This window comes from Tamandua tetradactyla, chromosome 1 (genome assembly GCF_023851605.1).
Source record: "Tamandua tetradactyla isolate mTamTet1 chromosome 1, mTamTet1.pri, whole genome shotgun sequence".
Lineage (NCBI taxonomy): Eukaryota > Metazoa > Chordata > Mammalia > Pilosa > Myrmecophagidae > Tamandua > Tamandua tetradactyla.
The window spans coordinates 219,329,553-219,347,457 of record NC_135327.1 but is presented as its reverse complement, the minus strand read 5'-3'; the positions used below and the strand labels follow the sequence as shown (position 1 = coordinate 219,347,457).

The 17,905-nt window shown below is 34.1% G+C and overlaps 1 protein-coding gene across 4 annotated transcripts in view; it reads right to left on the bottom strand.

Moving 5' to 3' along the window:
• The window catches only part of ARHGAP12 (Rho GTPase activating protein 12), a 129,565-nt gene that overhangs the window by 86,387 nt on the left and 25,273 nt on the right, over nucleotides 1–17,905 (bottom strand). The window lies entirely within an intron of this gene.

Genomic DNA, 17,905 nt, shown 5'->3' with positions numbered 1-17,905 from the left:
TGTAAAAGTCTGAAATATGTTCTACAACTAATTGTCGTGCTGTGCTTGGAAATTTACAGCTTTTTTTTTGTATATTGTTATCGTTCACAAAAAAAGAAGGGAAAAAAAGTCGATTATGATGATAAAAAAGTAATTAAGCCCTCTAGCCTCCTATATTCTGGAGCAGCTAGAAAGAAAAATATGAGAGGATGATATGGTAGCCCATGACAAACTATGGGATCTATCCTGTAACCACTTTTTGAAGAGTGCTTTGAGAACTATTGCTTTTTTATTTCTTTGCTTTGTATATATGTTACACTATACAATAAAAAAAGTTTTAAAATAATAATAAAAACAATAAAAGATGTAACTCAGCTAAGGATGAAAGGATGTAAAAAATACATATGATGCCTGTAATAACCAAATGAGTCCTTGGGTGGCTATATTGTTATTTGATAAAATAAACTACAAGTAAAAAAAAACAAACCAAAAATAACTACATGACTTAATTCAACAGAAAATCATCCAACTTACTGAGTGCCTGTAAGCAGGAGGCACTAAAGTTCTAAGCAGATAGACACAAATAATTGTCAAGCTTAATTTTCATGGGTCTTCAGTACCCTGAAGTAAAAAACAAATAAACAAAATCACTGGAGAATTATTAAATAAGTGCCAAGACACAGCCAACACTCTCTTCTTAAAAAATGAGCTTCAAATATACCTCTGACTATAGCACAAGCCCTCTGGTCCCATAAAGCAAGCAGACTAGGATGCCCTCCCATCAATAGCCCAATTAGTTCCTCAAAAAGAAGAGGAAGCAAAACAACTCTTTTCCCACTATGATTCATTCAGCAGGACTGTGTACTTAGGTAAACATGAGATTGTAGTAGAATTCCCATGGTCTTCCTCTATGAAGAAGCTAATAGAATAAAGATAGCAAGATGTAAGCTCTGGGCCTTACCTGAGAGGAAAAGAATGAGAAATTCAGAAAGTGCACTCCACCACAAGATTAAGTACGAATCTATAGGATTTTAAGTGAATGTCAGAAATAACAAATACTCTAAAAATTCACAGAACAGGAGAAAAACCAGTTTCAAGCTTAGAGAGTAGGAGGACAGGTTAAGTTTTTTGTTCAGACATTTTTTATCACATGAAAAGAAGTGTGACCTTATACGTTTAAAAAAAAAAAATAGCACTCAGAGGCTCCCTAAGCAAAACCACCATCTGGAATTTCTCAGCATTTCATTTTAGAAGAATCAGGCAAATGATTTTATGATTTTTTTTCCCCAAATATCATGTTGATTATGTCCTAGAGTCACAACGAAATAACAAATATATTACGATAAAGAGAACTAGTAGTAATAATGGTGACCACACAAGTCTGCTACTTTCCATGTTTCTTGATGATAATTGTATAATGACAGTTTTACAATGTGACTGTGTGATTGTGAAAACCTTGTGTCTGATGCTCCTTTTATCTACCTTGTCAATAGGCAAGTCGAACATATGGAATAAAAATAAATAATAGGGGGAACAAATGTTAAAATAAATTTAGTTTGAAATGCTAGTGATCAATGAAAGGGAGGAGTAAGGGGTATGGTATATATAATCTTTCTTTTTTTCTGCTTTTGTTTTGTTTCTTTTTCTGTTGTCTTTTTATTTCTTTTTCTGAATTGATGCAAATGTTCTAAGAAATTATCATGATGATGAATATGCAACTATGTGATGATATTGTGAATTACTGATTATATATGTAGAACGGAATGTTTATACGTTAAGAGTGTTTTTGTTCATTTGTCGTTAATTTTTTTTAATTTAATTAATAAATAAAATTTAAAAAAAAAAGAAAGAAAAATATTTATTCCTTCCAGTCTCCTATATTCGGAAACAGCTAGAAGGAAAAATCTGAGCGGATCATATGGTAGCCCATGATATACTCTGGAATCTGTCTTGTAACAGATGGAAGAGTCCTTTGGAAGAGTGCTTTGAAAACTATTGCTTGTTTCTTTCTTTACTCTGTGTATATGCTATATTATACAATAAAAAAGTAAAAAAAAAAAAGTCTGCTACTTCAAACATTCAATAACCTTTAACATGCTTTTACTAATAGTAGAGCATGGACTAAAATACACTAAACTGTGAGTTTCTTGAGGACAGAAACTAGATAAAAGAGCTAGTACTATATCTAACACAGTGTTGTATCTAAAGAACGTTGTTAATTAGTAGAAAAGAAATATAAATATTGAATATCCCCATCTTACTGAGGGAAATTCAAGTAGGCAAAACACTCTGTCCCTCAGGAAAATCGACTGAGGTTTCACTGCATTAAGAAATATTTTTTCCCTTAAGACTTAACTTTAATCAACCCTTTGCCCAAACTCACCTCACACTTTAAGTTCAACAAGTTATACAGATAAACAGAGATGATGTTAATTCATTTTATATCAAAGCAGTAAGCAGTTCTATCACTAAGGTAATCCACACACTGCACATTAAACTTCAGAAGAATCAATACAGTAGGCATACTTTAAAAAAGCTTTACATTTTCTAACTTGAGCACAAAAAAAGTTTAAAACAGGCTGATTCAAAACCTACAGGAAATCTTTCCTTCCTCTTTTCCATCTTTAATGGAGACATAAGTCTTTCACTTTTTGTCATCACTATTTTTTGCACATTAAAGGTCTTCAAATCTTGAAACTGAGTATTTCCACAATGTGGAAATAAATTCCACATTTATTTGTTGGGAATGTGGCTTTACCTATAATAATTTTCCATATACATAGAAACTGTTTCTAAGGCAAGAAATTTCTAATACTTACATATACGTTTACACCAACAAATTAAATTTAATTTTATATATGGTTTAAAAACCACTGAGTATATGCTTTCCAAACAAAGTGACACAGACAACAAATTCATCTACTAATTACCTTTAGAATTGAAAAAGAGTTATTTGGTGAACTTTAAAAATATTCGGCCAAATTTTAAAACATTTCATCAAAAACTTTTATCAACTAGAAACCATGAACATTTATTTACTCAGTACTTAATACTTGAAGGGATTAGATTCTAGGGAGATAAATCTTATACACCTCCAATCAATGCCATAAAACAGCAATTCTCAAATTTTTTGGTTCCAGAACCACTGTATACTCTTAATTATTGAGGACCACAATGAACTTTTGTTTATATGGGTGATATCTATTGATATCTAGCATTAGGAATTAAAAACTAAGAAAATTAAAAATTACTTATGCATTCATTTAAAAATAACAATAAACCCACTATCTGTCAACATAAATATTATTTATGAAAAATAACTATGTTCTCCCCCCACAAATTAGTAAGAATGGCATTGGTTTACATTTTTATAAATTTCTTAAATGTCTAGATTCTCATAATTGCTTCTACATTCCATATGTTACGTTATTTTAGTTGAAATTTATAAAGAAAAAGATGTCCTTATATACATATGTAGACGGAAAGAAGAGAAATATTCTTGTTGCCTTTCCAAATAGCTGAGGACATTCATCTTTAATACTCTACCAAAACTTAACAAGAAGCAGCTTCTTAAAGGTCAGCTGCAATGTGAAATCTGAAACCATATCAATGAGCCATTAAAATCCATTAGTCTAGGGCAGGCCATGGTGGCTCAGCAGGCAGAGTTTTCTCTCCTGGCAAGCCAGAGACCCAGATTCAATTTCTAGTGCCCGCCCACGGGAAAAAAAAAATCCGTTAGTCTACCTTGCACTCTGAGTAGCTTTTGCCCAGCATGCATTGGTTAGTTGGAAAATATTAATGAGCTATACAGCCTTCCAAAGGTTGAAACATTTTTTTTCCTTACCAAAAACAGAAAACAAAACAAAACAAAAAAACCTTAAAATAATCACTGATCTCAACAGAAAAGTTTTGAGATTGGGAGGGTGTAAACTCTTGGTGGCAGATAATACACAGGTTTTTAAATTCTACTTTTCACTTAAAACTTGAATTCCATCATCTACAAAAATCAATTGTTTGCCTGAAAGTGATGGGTTTACTTTGTTCCTTTTCTGAGGAAATGGCTGACAAATGCTCTTGCATGAATAATCAGTTTGTCAGTCTATTTTTTTAAACAGAATTGGTTCAGCTCATAATTCACACAAAATGGAGTCATTAGGCTCAAAAGAATGTCTCCAACAGACCTGCTTTATTAGAAATATTAAATCAAGAATTTTTCAAGTAGAATGAAAATGATCCCAGATTGAAGCAAAGAAATGGAGGAATAAAAACAATGGAAATGATAAATGTAAGCTAGTTACACAGGTCTTTTGTTTGTGAAAATTCAAGCTTTTTACTTAAAATCTAAAGCAAAGTCAATTTCCTAGTTTTAATATTTAACTACAATTACATAAGATGCTACCCCTGGGGTAAACTAATACACAAACCTATCTGTACTATTTTTGCAACTTCCATTCAGTCTACAATTATTTCAAAATTTAAAGATTTTTAAAACTTCCTATAAAAGATGAAAGGAGGGCAGTGTGATGGTGGCCCAGTGACAGAGTTCTTTCTCGCCTGCCATGCCAGAGACCGGGGTTCAATTCCGGGTGCCTGCCCATGCGAAAAAAAACAAAAGTAAATAAAATAGAAGTGACAAGTCATCTTCTGCCTATAACCTACATTTTTAAAAACTGATAGTGTTGTTTTGATTTAGGAAGAAGAGAAAGCAACAATGTAGGGGAAATGGTTCAACTGAACACTCAGTAGGAGCACACTATCTTTTTTTCAAGGGAAATTGGCAATACCTCTAAGAATTTTAAATGTTTAGCTCAATAATACCACTTCAGATTTAATTCAACTTCCCACAGAAATTCTCATTCAATTATGGAAAAAATTCTGAATAAGAATCTTCAGCAAGCTATCATTTACAACAGTGAAAAAATCAACAACCTAAATGTCTATAAGTGAGGAAAATGCTCACATACTACTAAGACACTTTTAAAATAAATGGAAAATTGTGTATGATACAGAAAGATGTCCAATGATAAAGTTAAAAAGCAAGTTATAAAGTAGCACAAAAAAAAACTGATCCTCTTTTGGTCTTTAAATAATCTGTATCCTTAGTAAAAGAGACTTAAGACACATGCAAACTGTGTTACTGGCAGTGGTAGTGTGTGACAACCTATTTTTGAGGTTCTAAAAATATCCTTTCTTGGAAAAATTAAAAGCTTGAAATCATAATTTGGACCGAAAATTTGTTTGACAATCTAGTTGTATTTAAAATCCAAATATTTTCAGAGTATCAAGATGATTTATAATATCCACATATAATATAGTAGCTACTTTTGAAATAGCATGTCTTATCATGACTGTGCAACACAGAAATAAAGAATGGGAGAAAGATCAAAGGTGATGGTGGCATTATACAGAGAAGGTAGGGTTTAATAAATGAGTATGACTGCTGAATCATTATACTGTTATTTCTTTTAGTCTCCAGTATCTTAGAGCAGCTAGAAGTAAAAACTTAAAATTGTGGAATTGTAACCCATATCAAACTCTGCTCTACACTGCTCTACAACGAACTGCTGCACTGTGCTTCGAAATCTATTGCTTTCTTGTATATATGCTATTTTTCACAAAAAAAGAAAGGTTGATTGTGATGATACAGCTATAGATGATGATATTGTGAACCACTGACTATACACTTTGGATGATGACATGGGATGTAAATATATATCAATAAAAAATAAATAATACAATAAATAAAAACACATATTTTTTAAAAAGGTCCATTTACCAAGAAGTTGGTGAACCTTATGATTCAGGCTCCTCGTTTATCGAGGGCTCCTTCTGAGGCCCTACCAATGTATTCAGAGGGTCATGTGGTTTTGTAACATGTGCCAAGGAATCTTAAATTACTGAATAAGTTGAAGACAACAAATGAAAGATTAAAACTTGAGAAAAAGGAAAACAAGTAAAGTGACTTCTGCAGAACATCATACATAGTGCAACTCATACTTCAGTCCAATGAAATCTAGCAACTTTATTTTCCACCAGTACCACAGATACTTAAACTAAAATGTTGATACACAATAAAAACCTGGTGCATTACATGTATTTGTCTACATTTGAATTTACTCCATGTTGATTATAATATATATTTCTTTAATGTAATTAAACCTTGTATACTTTTCTCTTCTCAACCTTTTTTGTTCTCTTGCATTAATTTTAAGTTCTTGTAGAAGTTTTTCAATCTTAGTTCCTGATAGATAAACATAAGATTTTTTTAAAATAACAAAAAGACACAGACAAAAAAGTAACATAATTTACTCTTTGAAAAATCTAGAAATCAACAATTTTAATAGCTGTATAATATTTCATTATATGATGAAACATAACTTGTCATTTCAAAATGGAAATCGTTTATTTCTGGCAATAAAACTCATGAAAATTACACAATATAATAAAATACAGAAATGAATTAACTAGGGGGGAAAAAGGGGGCTTTGGAAGTGAGGTATCTTTTGTAGCATGGCTCTGTCACCCCAATACCTTGCCACTGAAGCCTTTCCCACACCTCTTTGTACGCCAAGCTACATTTATGATTTTCCAGAAAACTGTTCTCAAGTATTACAATACTAACTTTCAAAATAATTGTTGTGAGAAAATTATTTGAGTAGTCATTCCAACTTCAGACCATCTGTCTGGCATTTACGGAAGCAATTGCTAAAGGCATTATATGCATACAGATGAGATTTTTCTCAACAAAAATGCAAAAATGTTTCCACATCTGTTGTTTTTGTTGATATGTCACCTAGATTAGCAAGTTCATGTCTGGAAAGAAAACAGGGGGAAAACACAAAACATTCTTGATGTACACATTTTCTTAATAACTCCACTAAATAAAGATTATGCCAGCTTTTTAACCATATTTCCAAGACACTTCTAATACTTTGAGTCAACTGACACTGTGATGTTAATCTTTAAACACAATGTCAAGGATTTTTTTAAAAACAAGAGACTGGATTATTCATGAATTTAAATCTATCAGATTCCTTGTACAGTATGAAGAAATTTATGTACAAATGATTTTACACAGTATCTAAGGATGCTGAGACAGAGTATATTCATTTCATATTCCAAAAGATAAATACAGCCCAACATACAGCAAATAAAGTGCTATATGAACACTTAGTGTTCTTGAATTCCTAGCATTCCCCCTTTATGGGTATTAACACCACTTCTTTTCCTTTTTTTGGTTATCTGCCCCTCTCTCAAATGATGTGATTCTGGTTGGAATCATACTACTTCACTGACGTCACACCTACTTTGTTAAAGGTCAGGAACAAAATGCGGTTCTCACAAATCACAGTACCCAGTGAGAGTAACTGCCCAGAAACAAGCATCATTTCCTAAGCTGTGGGGCAGTTCTTGCAAAGAATTTTATATATGAACATCAGGCTTCTCTTTGCCTGGAGAATCTAACTGTGATGATATAATTTTGAGATGTCAGTGTCTCTACGCATTTATAATACCAAAGAAAAAGCCCATCTGCAGTGGAGAGAGACAGGCAGGCAGATATCAGTACTAAAAAAGAAGCAGAGCCAAGAAATGGCAAGAAGGAATCTGAGACCCTGTATTGGAGTTTTGGGATCCAGTCATACCTGAGGACAACTTTATCCCTGTTCTCAGTTAAATGTGTCAATCAATTACCCCTCCCTATTTTGTTGTTTATTTTGCTTTCAATAACTGGACTTTTGTCTCCTACTACAAAAAAATTACATAAATATATGTATTAATTCATTTCCATATCACATTAAGATTTTTTATTATTACTTTCACTATACAATAAATTATTTATAGCATTTGATGTCAAAAGATGGTTGGCAGAAGAACATAGGATACAATCTTTGACCTTAAGGACTTTATAATCTGAAGACAGAACAGACCTGCACAAAAACATCTCATTTAAAAGGAGTATTACTTTGCTCTTGCTATTTTATAGCACATGGAATTCCTCTCTACTTGGAATTTGGGTCTTCAAAACCTTCTCTGATAAAACTAGAATCAGCTTGGGAGCGCCAATCCTTGCCAGTTCCCTCCCTGTCCTTTTTTATAGATGGTGTCAATGACTAGTTTCATACAGAATAGGGATAAAGTGGGAAGACTGAGACTCAATCCCACAAAACAAAACAAAACAAAACAAAACAAAAAACACACTCATGGTAGACAACTATTATTTTGTCTATCTAGCAACTCCCCCTTATTCTGGGAACAGCCTATCTATCTCTTCTTCTGGGGATTCCAACTCTGAAGTCCGGGTAGGGTCGATTCATGTCCCTGGCTATAGAATAAACATATGTCCCAAGCCAAATTGGATTCATTTCTCCAAGATTTTCTGAATTAGAACTAAGAGAAGAAAATAGATACTCTAATAGAATAACTAAGGATGAGATCCTGGCAGTCGCCAGCAACTTGTCTGCAGCCATTCTTTTAAAGTCCCTTGGAATGATGTTTGGAGAGAGAATCAGAGATGAATCCTGCAGTGAATATGGCCCTGGTTCCAATCCCCTAATACCCAGATAAATAAGCTCTTCCCATATTTTGGTTACATGAGCTAGTAAATTCCTTTTTGCCTATGCTAGCCACAATTAGATTTCTACCAGTAAAATTAAGAGTTCTGAATAACACACAGGGATAAAAGCAGAAAAAGGTAAATAAATAAATAAAGCCAATGAATCTATAAATCATGAAATAGAAGGATGGGTAGAGTTTAGAAGAAAGGTAAAAGAGAGACAACTTACCTTGGAAAGGAAAAGATGAGAAAAGGGTCGCAGTAGAGATTCATGACCTGATTTGGGGGAAAAGTAAAAAGTAGATGTATATAGAGGAGTTTTATAAGGTCTGTGAACCCAATGAAATGGCATGCCTGAATTATACATATGTATATGTATATATACATTCATACCACATATATATGTACCTTTTCCTGGAAAGATGATCCATGACTTTCATTAGATCCTCAAAAAATTCACAACCAAACAACAATTAAGAAGGACAGGGCCTAATAAGCAGGTCTATGCTGAAATGAAGCAGGTTCTGTGTTCCACAAGGAAGACAGTGATACAGTGTTTGCTTTCTAACATCAGCAGATTCTGAGGAAAGACTCCGGCAGTTACAATCAAGTGTTCTTTTCCTGGAGAACAGAAGGTGTGCCTAAGAAAATAAAATCGGTCACCCTAAAGAGCCTCCACTAATTTTACTTTTAGTTTTGGACCAAATGCAATTTCAATCTAGTCTACTTCCTCTCCTAAATTTCTACCTCCTAGTCATATACACCTACATTTCCTTCAAGAAGTTTCATGAATTTTTATATGATAATTATCACACCCAAAACTCTCACTCTAAGACCATCCAGGGGTCTGGATATCTGGAAACTAAGGTAAAATATGATGAACATGGTGAGCGGGCCACAGTGGCTCAGCAGGCGACTTCTTGCCTGCCATGCCGGAGACCCAGGTTCATTGCCCAGTGCCTGCCTATGCAAAAAAAAAAAACAAAAAAAACTTAAAATCACAATGATGCATACACAACTATGTGATGATATTGTGAGTTACTGATTATATATGTAGAATGGAATGATCATATGGTAAGAATGTTTGTGTTTGTATGTTGGTATGTTTAATAAATGAAATAAATTTTTTAAAAAGTCAAAAAAAAGTACGATGAATACATACATTTCTTGGAAAAGGGGTTCACAGTTCTCATCAAATTCTGAGTTATGTGAATTTCGGGGTATGTAAACAATCAATCAAGTAAAATTGAATTTAAAAACTATTACTCGAGGGCGGTGCATTGGTGGCTCAGAGGTAGAACTCGTTTGCCATGCTGGAGACCTGGGTTCAATTCCTGAAACCTGCCCATGCGAAAAAAAAAAAAAATACTACTTGTAATTGAGAGTGCTGATGGACTGTGGACTTTGGGCATTATGCATGATACCTAATGAATGCAGGTGGCTGAAGGATGCACTGACTGAGTAGTAGATTGGCAAACAATGGTGCATACATATGATTGAATATTACGCTGCTATAAAAAGGAATGAAGTTGTGAGGCATGTAAATATGTGAATGAACCTGTAGGACAGTTGGTGGGCCAAAATAAGCGAGAAATTAAAGAACAATTATTATATGGTCTCCTTTGGAAAATGCTTCTAAGAAAATGGCCCACACTGTAAGCTCTATTATCATTTCTGGATTTTGAGGCTGTTTTACATATCTATAAACTGTTATTTAGAGATAAGAACAAAGCCAAAGCAGGTCGGGATTAAGGTAATTCAGAACAGAAGGGGAAGGAAGACATAGTTCATATTTTAAAACTGCACCTACTCTTTGGGACAAAAGGAAGAAAGGTTTATTTTGTTTGGAACCTAAATTTTCTGCAGCGCATACTCTAACTCAACCTGTCTGGACAGCTCATTTGAACAAATGAAACACTGGGAGCTCAGATAAAGAATGAAGGCCTTTAATCCTGTATAGTTTAATGTAGTGCCTGGATGCATCCTAGAATATATTAAGCAGATAATTAAAAGGTAATGGCAAAGTCACTTAAGGGATGGGAAAAAAAAACATGGAACTATTAAACTTTACCATCAGGGAATTCCCTGATGGGACACCCAAATCAACAGGCCAAGCCCTTGATCTTGAGGGTTACAGCAGCTAGAAGTGAAGACCTAAAGTTGCAGAATTACAACCCATACAAAACTCATCTCTGTTCTACAACTAATTGTTGTGCAGTGCTTTGAAATTTATTGCTTTTTTGTATATGCTATTTTTCACAAAAAAAGAAAAAAAAAAACCTCGATTGTGATGATTAAAAAATATTACCCCTTCTAGCCTCCTATATTCTAGAGCACCTAGAAGGAAAAATCTGAAAGAATGGAATGGTATGGTAGCCCATGACAGACTCTGGGATCTGTCCTGTAACTACTTATTGACAAGTGCTCTAACAATTATGTTTTTTTTTCTTTGCTTTGTATATATGTTATATTATACAATTATAAAAAGTTAAAAAAAAACTATTACTTGTTCCTGTTTTCAAGTAATAGAAAAAAATCTGACAAGTGTCAGAAAAAATATGACTAGATGATGAAATGAAAGACTGAGTCTCCTAATGTTACTCAGAGGAAAAAAATACAGTAAGAAAATTTAAGGACCCTAAAGTGGTTAAGAACTTCATAAATTTATCTATATGTGGTTCTCTTCATTTACAGGTGTATTTAAGTTAAATTTTAAAGCAAAAACAGTCACACACACAAAAAAGCACTACTGATTTTGTCAATCCTAAGGAATTCACTAAACCAGCATTGAAATAAGAACCAACTCTCCATTATGTGGAGATGATGACCACTTTTGTGGATTATTAGAATCCTTCTTCTTTCCTTCTTACTACCCTTTACTACTTTCTCTGCTTAAAGCAAAGTAGTCAGGAGACTGGAATGGAAATAAAATGCCAATCAACCCCTATTTCTACTCATTAGAATAATGTTAAAGACTAATAAAAAGATTAATGAGGGAAGAGATAACCATCTATTTTATTTTTTCAACTGCAGATTTCACATTAATACCTTATCTGTTCAACATTAGCAGATATTATCAACAGCTTACTATAAATTCGTTTAATTTTACATCCATCTATTCTTATACCGAGCCCTTGTTTCTTTTCAATTATTTTAATTATGTTGGATCAGGTTTACAAGCTTTTGACTTTTATTTTCTGAAGGTGAATTCACTGGTTATACTTATCTCAGCTGTCACATACAGTCAATTCTTTCAAATAATTTTTTCAAGAGTTAAGTGCTGTTGAACTTAGGTTATTCCTGTCATTCTGGACAGGAAAATTTAAAAACCCAGAATTTGGAAATAATTTAGTTACTCAACCTTTTAAATTAACGCCACTTAATATTACCCAGTCAGTTGCTTTGATTGAGCAGTCATCTCTGATAGCCACTTGATGGCCTTTCTGAAACCACATAGTATTTATTTGTTTCTGTGCAAACAAATAACAGTACAAATTCTATGAATAATTATTATAAATTGTTATGAAGCTCAACTTTTGTACTCAAATAAAGATGTTGCTTTCTACTTTTTAAAAATATTTTAATATGACTTTAAAAGTTTGAAAATCCAGTAACCACTTAAAAATTTTTTCTCCTGTGATTAAAGGATCCAAGAAAGAGTTTAGTAACTGTATATAGACAGAAAGATAGAAAGACATACATACAGATAATCTCACACATTCATACCTACTGAGGCACTGAATTTTTAAAAAATCCTTTGGGATATTAAAAAGCAGTGAAATTCATCCACACACTAAAAATACCTACGTATATTACTGAGCAGTAAAGAAACTAACATTTTGCTGAGTGCCTCCTTTTACCCCAGGAAATAGCTAGATAATTTCTCAAACAGAATTTTATTTTAAAACAATTCTGAGCTCCATTTCCAGAGATGAGAAAATTGAGGCTCAGGGATTCAGTAGTTCACACAAGATCATACAGTTCAGCAGTAGCAGATCCAAAACTGGAAACGCTACATATATTCCAAACCAAATTTCAGACACCACATTGCCCTAAATCAAAAAATTTAAAAACAGTGCTTGAGAGACAAATAATTCCAACTTAAAATAGGCTGCCTTCAAAGTAAGAAAATTGGAACTCCGATCATATTTTACCAAAGAAAATTATAAATACTAAGGATTAGGTTTACACAAATTCATACAAACTTTTAAAAATGCCATTATACAGCAGAAATCATCAATGCTAAAGGAAGAATGAGCCCCTAAATCTAAGCTTCCTAAATTCAGAACTCCTCTGAGCAACAATAAATAGGAGGTTGAGGGCTGAGGCTAGGCAGGTCATAAAGGAACATTTCAGAAAACTGTAAAAAAGCTAAAAGAACAGTTCGGGTTGCAAAAGGATTTAACAAAAAGATCAACAGTTTAAGACAGTTTGTATGAAAGGGGCCATTATTGATTGTTGATAGACAAAGCCAATTTACACCTGCTTTTAGATCCAGAATTGTAAACTCGGAAATAGAGTTAGGAAAATTTTTAACAAGCATTGAAACAAAAGGAATTTGTCTAATTCTGAATTAACTAGAAAAATCCAATTAGTCTAGAGAAATTACATCCCTCAACCTTTTTTTTAATATTTTTATTGAGAAATCTTCACACACACACACACACACACACACACACACACACACACACACACACAGTCCATCCATAGTATAATCAATGGCTCACAATATCATCACATAGTTGTGCATTCATCAACATTATCATTTTTAGAACATTTGCATTATTCCAGAAAAATTCAAATAGAAAAGAAAAAAAATGCATACATCCCATACCGCTTACCCCTCCCCTTCACTGACCACTAGTATTGCTATCTACCTAATTTTTTCCCTTATCCCCCTATTATTTATCTATTTATTTTTCCTTATTTTTTTACTCTTCTGCCCATACCTTGGATAAAAGGAGCATCAGACACAAGGTTGCCACAATCATACGATCACACTGTAAAAGCTATAGTGATACAATCTTCTTCAAGAATCAAGGCTACTGGAACACAGTCCAACAGTTTCAGGTACTTCCCTATAGCCACTCCAATGCACCATAATCTAAAAAGGGATATCTATATAACACATAAGAATAAATTCCATCAAACCATTCTTCTTAACTGAAATTTTATCCGTATAACAGATATTTTTAAAATATTCCCAATAGTGGGGCGGGCCATGGTGGCTCAGCAGGCAGAGTTCTTGCTTGCCATCTCAGAGGGCAGGTTTGATTTCAGTGCCTGCACATGCAAAATAAAAAAAGATTCCTACTTTGTAAATATATATATATATACACGTATACTTAAAATATATATTCTTCTGGAGTGATACTTTTTTGGAAACAATCCAGTTGTTCAAAGGATGAATAGTTCAACAAACTATGGCATATCCACATGTTCTAGTTTGATAGCTGCTGGAATGCAATATAGCAGAAACAGAATGGCTTTTAAAAGGGAGGATTTAATGAGTTGCAAGTTTACAGTTCTAAGGCTGAGAAAATGTCCCAATTAAAACAAGTCTATAAAAATGTCCAATCAAAGACAACCAAGGAAAGATACCTTGGTTCAAGAAGGCCAATGAAATTCAGGGTTTCTCTCTCCAGTGAGAAGGCACATGGCGAACACAGTCAGGGCTTCTCTCTTGGCTGGAAGGGCACATGGCAAGTATGGCGTCATCTGCTAGCTTTCTCTCCTGGCTTCCAGTTTCATGAAGCTCCCCGGGAGGCATTTTCCTTCTTCATCTCCAAAGGTTGCTGGCTCGTGGACTCTCAGCATCTCATGGCTACATCGTTCTGCTCTCTCTGAATCTCGATTCTCCAAAATATTTTCACTTTTATAGGAATCCAATAAACCAATCAAGACCCACCCAAATGGGTGGAGACATGTCGTCCCCTAATCCAGTTTAACAACCATTCTTGACTAAATCACATCACCTAGGGAGATGATCTCATTACAGTTTCAAACATACAGTATTGAATAGAGATTATTCTACCTTTATGAATAATATATGAATATTATATTAATTATGAATAATATATTAAAACATGGCTTTTCTTAGGGGGCATGCTGCCTTTCAAACCAGCACACCACACAACAGAATACTACTCGGCAAAAGAAAGGAATGGACTACTGATAAACAAAACAACTTGAATCAATCTCCAGAGAATAATGCTGAGTTTAAAAAAACCAACCCCAAAAGGCTATACACTATATGATTCCACTTACATAACGTTCTTGAAGTGACAAAATTAGAGAATTGAAGAACAGATTAGGGGTGGTCAGGGATTAAGAAGAATACGGGGTGAGAGGAAATAGGTGTGGCTAAAAAAGGGCCAAACCAGTTATCCCGGTGGTTACAGAAATGCTCTGTTTCTTGGCTGTATTACTGCCAATATCCTGGTTGTGATATTATAATATAGCTTTGTAAGAGATCACCACTTAGTATAGGGGATTTCTCTTTATTCTTTCTTACATCAGCCTGTGAATCTTAATTATCTCAAAATAAAAACTTTAATTTAAAAAGACTTATCAATGTAATATAAGTCAGAAAAAAACATCTTCTAGCAGTGACAAAGGGAGTTGAGAGTGTGGAAAGGGGTCAGGGTTGGTTACACAGGTGTATACATATATAAAATCCATCAAGCTCTAACATTTAAGATTAGTGCACCTTACCCACTAAATTATATACTATGCCTCAAGAGAGTTATTTAAAAAGGCCCTTTGATTATTAATCCTATTGACTATGATAATGGCATTAATTACATAAATATTTTTTATAATTCTCTGTAGATTTATCAACAATGAAACCACTGGTTTAGCTGAAGCAGTATGGGTGGAATTGTGGAGCCAGAAGCAGTACTCAAATCTGTTAAAGAATGAGTGGAAAATGAGAAATGCAGGGAGCAAATAAATATACTTCCTTCCAGAAGTTGACAATAAAGGAAAAGGCTGACACAGAAACTTAGAGGGGAAGGTAGAGCTGAATAGAAGAGCTTTACTACATGGGAGAAATTTAAATGCTGACGGAAAAGACTTGGTAAAAATTAGTCTAAACAGTAGTCAATGAGAGGGAAGGGTGAGGGTATGGTATGTATGAGTTTTTTCTTTTTTCTTTTTCACTTCTTTCTCTAGAGTGATGCAAATGTTCAAAAAAATGATCATGGCGATGAATACACAACTATGTGAAGATACTATGAACCACTGATTGTATACCATGTAGATAGAGAATGTTTGTTTTTGTGTTTGTATGTTGTTTTATTAATAAAAATATATATATTTTAAATGTGTCTGAAGACCTATGAAACACAATGACATAATCTTTAGCAGAAGGTTCATGAAAAAGGAGGAAGAGCAAAAATGAAGGGACTGCCCATTAGGAAGAGAGGCAACACTGGCACCATGACAAGGAAAAGATGACTGCAAATGTGTGGATACTTATAGATTTGATAGCGTAAAGAATAATATTAGAAATAACAACAATAATAACAGCGGCTACCTTTCACCAAGTATGTGCTGTGGCAGCTGGCCTCCATGATGGTCCTCACTGACCCCACACCCTGGTAGCCACACCCATGTATAGTCCCTTCCCAAGCAGAAAAGGACTTATTTGTGTGACAAAAAGGATTTGTGTGTGTAACTCCCAAGGTTATGGCAAAAAAGACAATGTGGCTAGAACCTTATTCTTGCTCACTCTGAAGAAAGGCAGTCAGAACACTCAAGCAGAACCACAAAGAAGTCCAACTAGTACCATGTGAGTGAGTAACATTAGAAGCAGATCCTCCTACCCCAGCTAAGCCTTCCCAGAACTGCAACCTCATGATAAACCCCAATTACAACAAACCCCAATTCTTTAGAACAACCCAGCTAAGCTGCTTCTGAATTACTGACTTACAGAGGCTATGAGATAATAAATGTTCACTGTTTTAAGCCACTAAATTTGGGGGAAATTTATTAAGCAGCAATAGACACTTATCGTCCTTATTACTTATCCAGCATAGTTCTGAGCATATTAATTGCATTAACGCACTTTTGTCCTCTACAACTTTTATGATCCACATTTTAAGATGTACACAGAAGTATTTGCCTATCACACAGCTAGAAAGTGATATGGAACCAGATTCAAATCTAAAACCAGAGCTATTAATTGCTGTATAATACTTCCTCCCCAAAGGTGAATTTTCCATCTCACAGCTTTTATTTTCACTGACAAGTCGGAGGGAAGCAAGTATTGGATAAGAATGCAAAAAAAAAAAAAAAAAACAAGTGAATCAGGAACCTGAAGAATAGGGAAAAATTTTGAAACAGGTGCCATAAAATGTTAGATGGAGGGATGGCAAAAGTAATCTAATATGGTACCCAATTTAGGGTCCAGGTAAAGTCAGAAGCCATGAACTCTAGTGCAGTGAATTAGATGACCATAAGGGAGATAATGCAGGTTGGAAATGGGAAATATAATTTGAAGTGTGAAAACATGGATATAGCTGGACGGAAAAGAAAACACATCTTCCCCATGTCTCCTTAATTCAATAAGGGGCCACATTTAGAAAGATTCCAGAAAACACTATATAATCTATGTCATAATATCACAAAAAGAAAAGCCAAATAAAACACAGAATGATTAAAACACACACACGCACACACACACACACACAAAATGAACTGACAGTGCTACTTCATGCAAATGCCTTGATGTCAAATACCAAAAGGTTTTCTAAAGAAACTTTCTAAAGAAACATCATGACAGTCAGATCACGTCTAAGAGCAGCATTACAATTATTCACTGACTTAATCTGATGAATAAATCTTACCAGAAAGCTTTAGGTCAAATGTTTACTAATTTAAATTCACCTAAAATTAGAGTTTTCCAAATATACTTGTTTTAATTTCACGCATGTGCTTTTAAAATGCTACTTCACTTGGCAAATAAAGTAGCACAGAACTAATCTCAAAGGAAAGTTAGATCTAAACAAAAAATTCAAACCATGGACAAACATAAATTTTTTTCCAGACTAATCAATGGAATCAAGTGGCATTCTTAGATACTTAAAACAAAAAGGTAAATGAGGGCAGGCCATGATGTCTCGGCAGGTAGAGTTCTCACCTGCCATGCCAGAGACCTGGGTTTGATTCCGGGTGTCTGCCCATGCAAAAAAAAAAAAAGTATATGAACAGCAATAAAAGCCTGGGAACACTCAATCTATCTATTTAATCTATCTATCCAATCTATCTATCTTTTATTTATTTATTTGTTTGTTTTCGCATGGGCAGGTACCCACAATCGAACCCAGATCTCTGGTATGGAGGTGAGAACTCTGCCTGCTGAGCCACCGT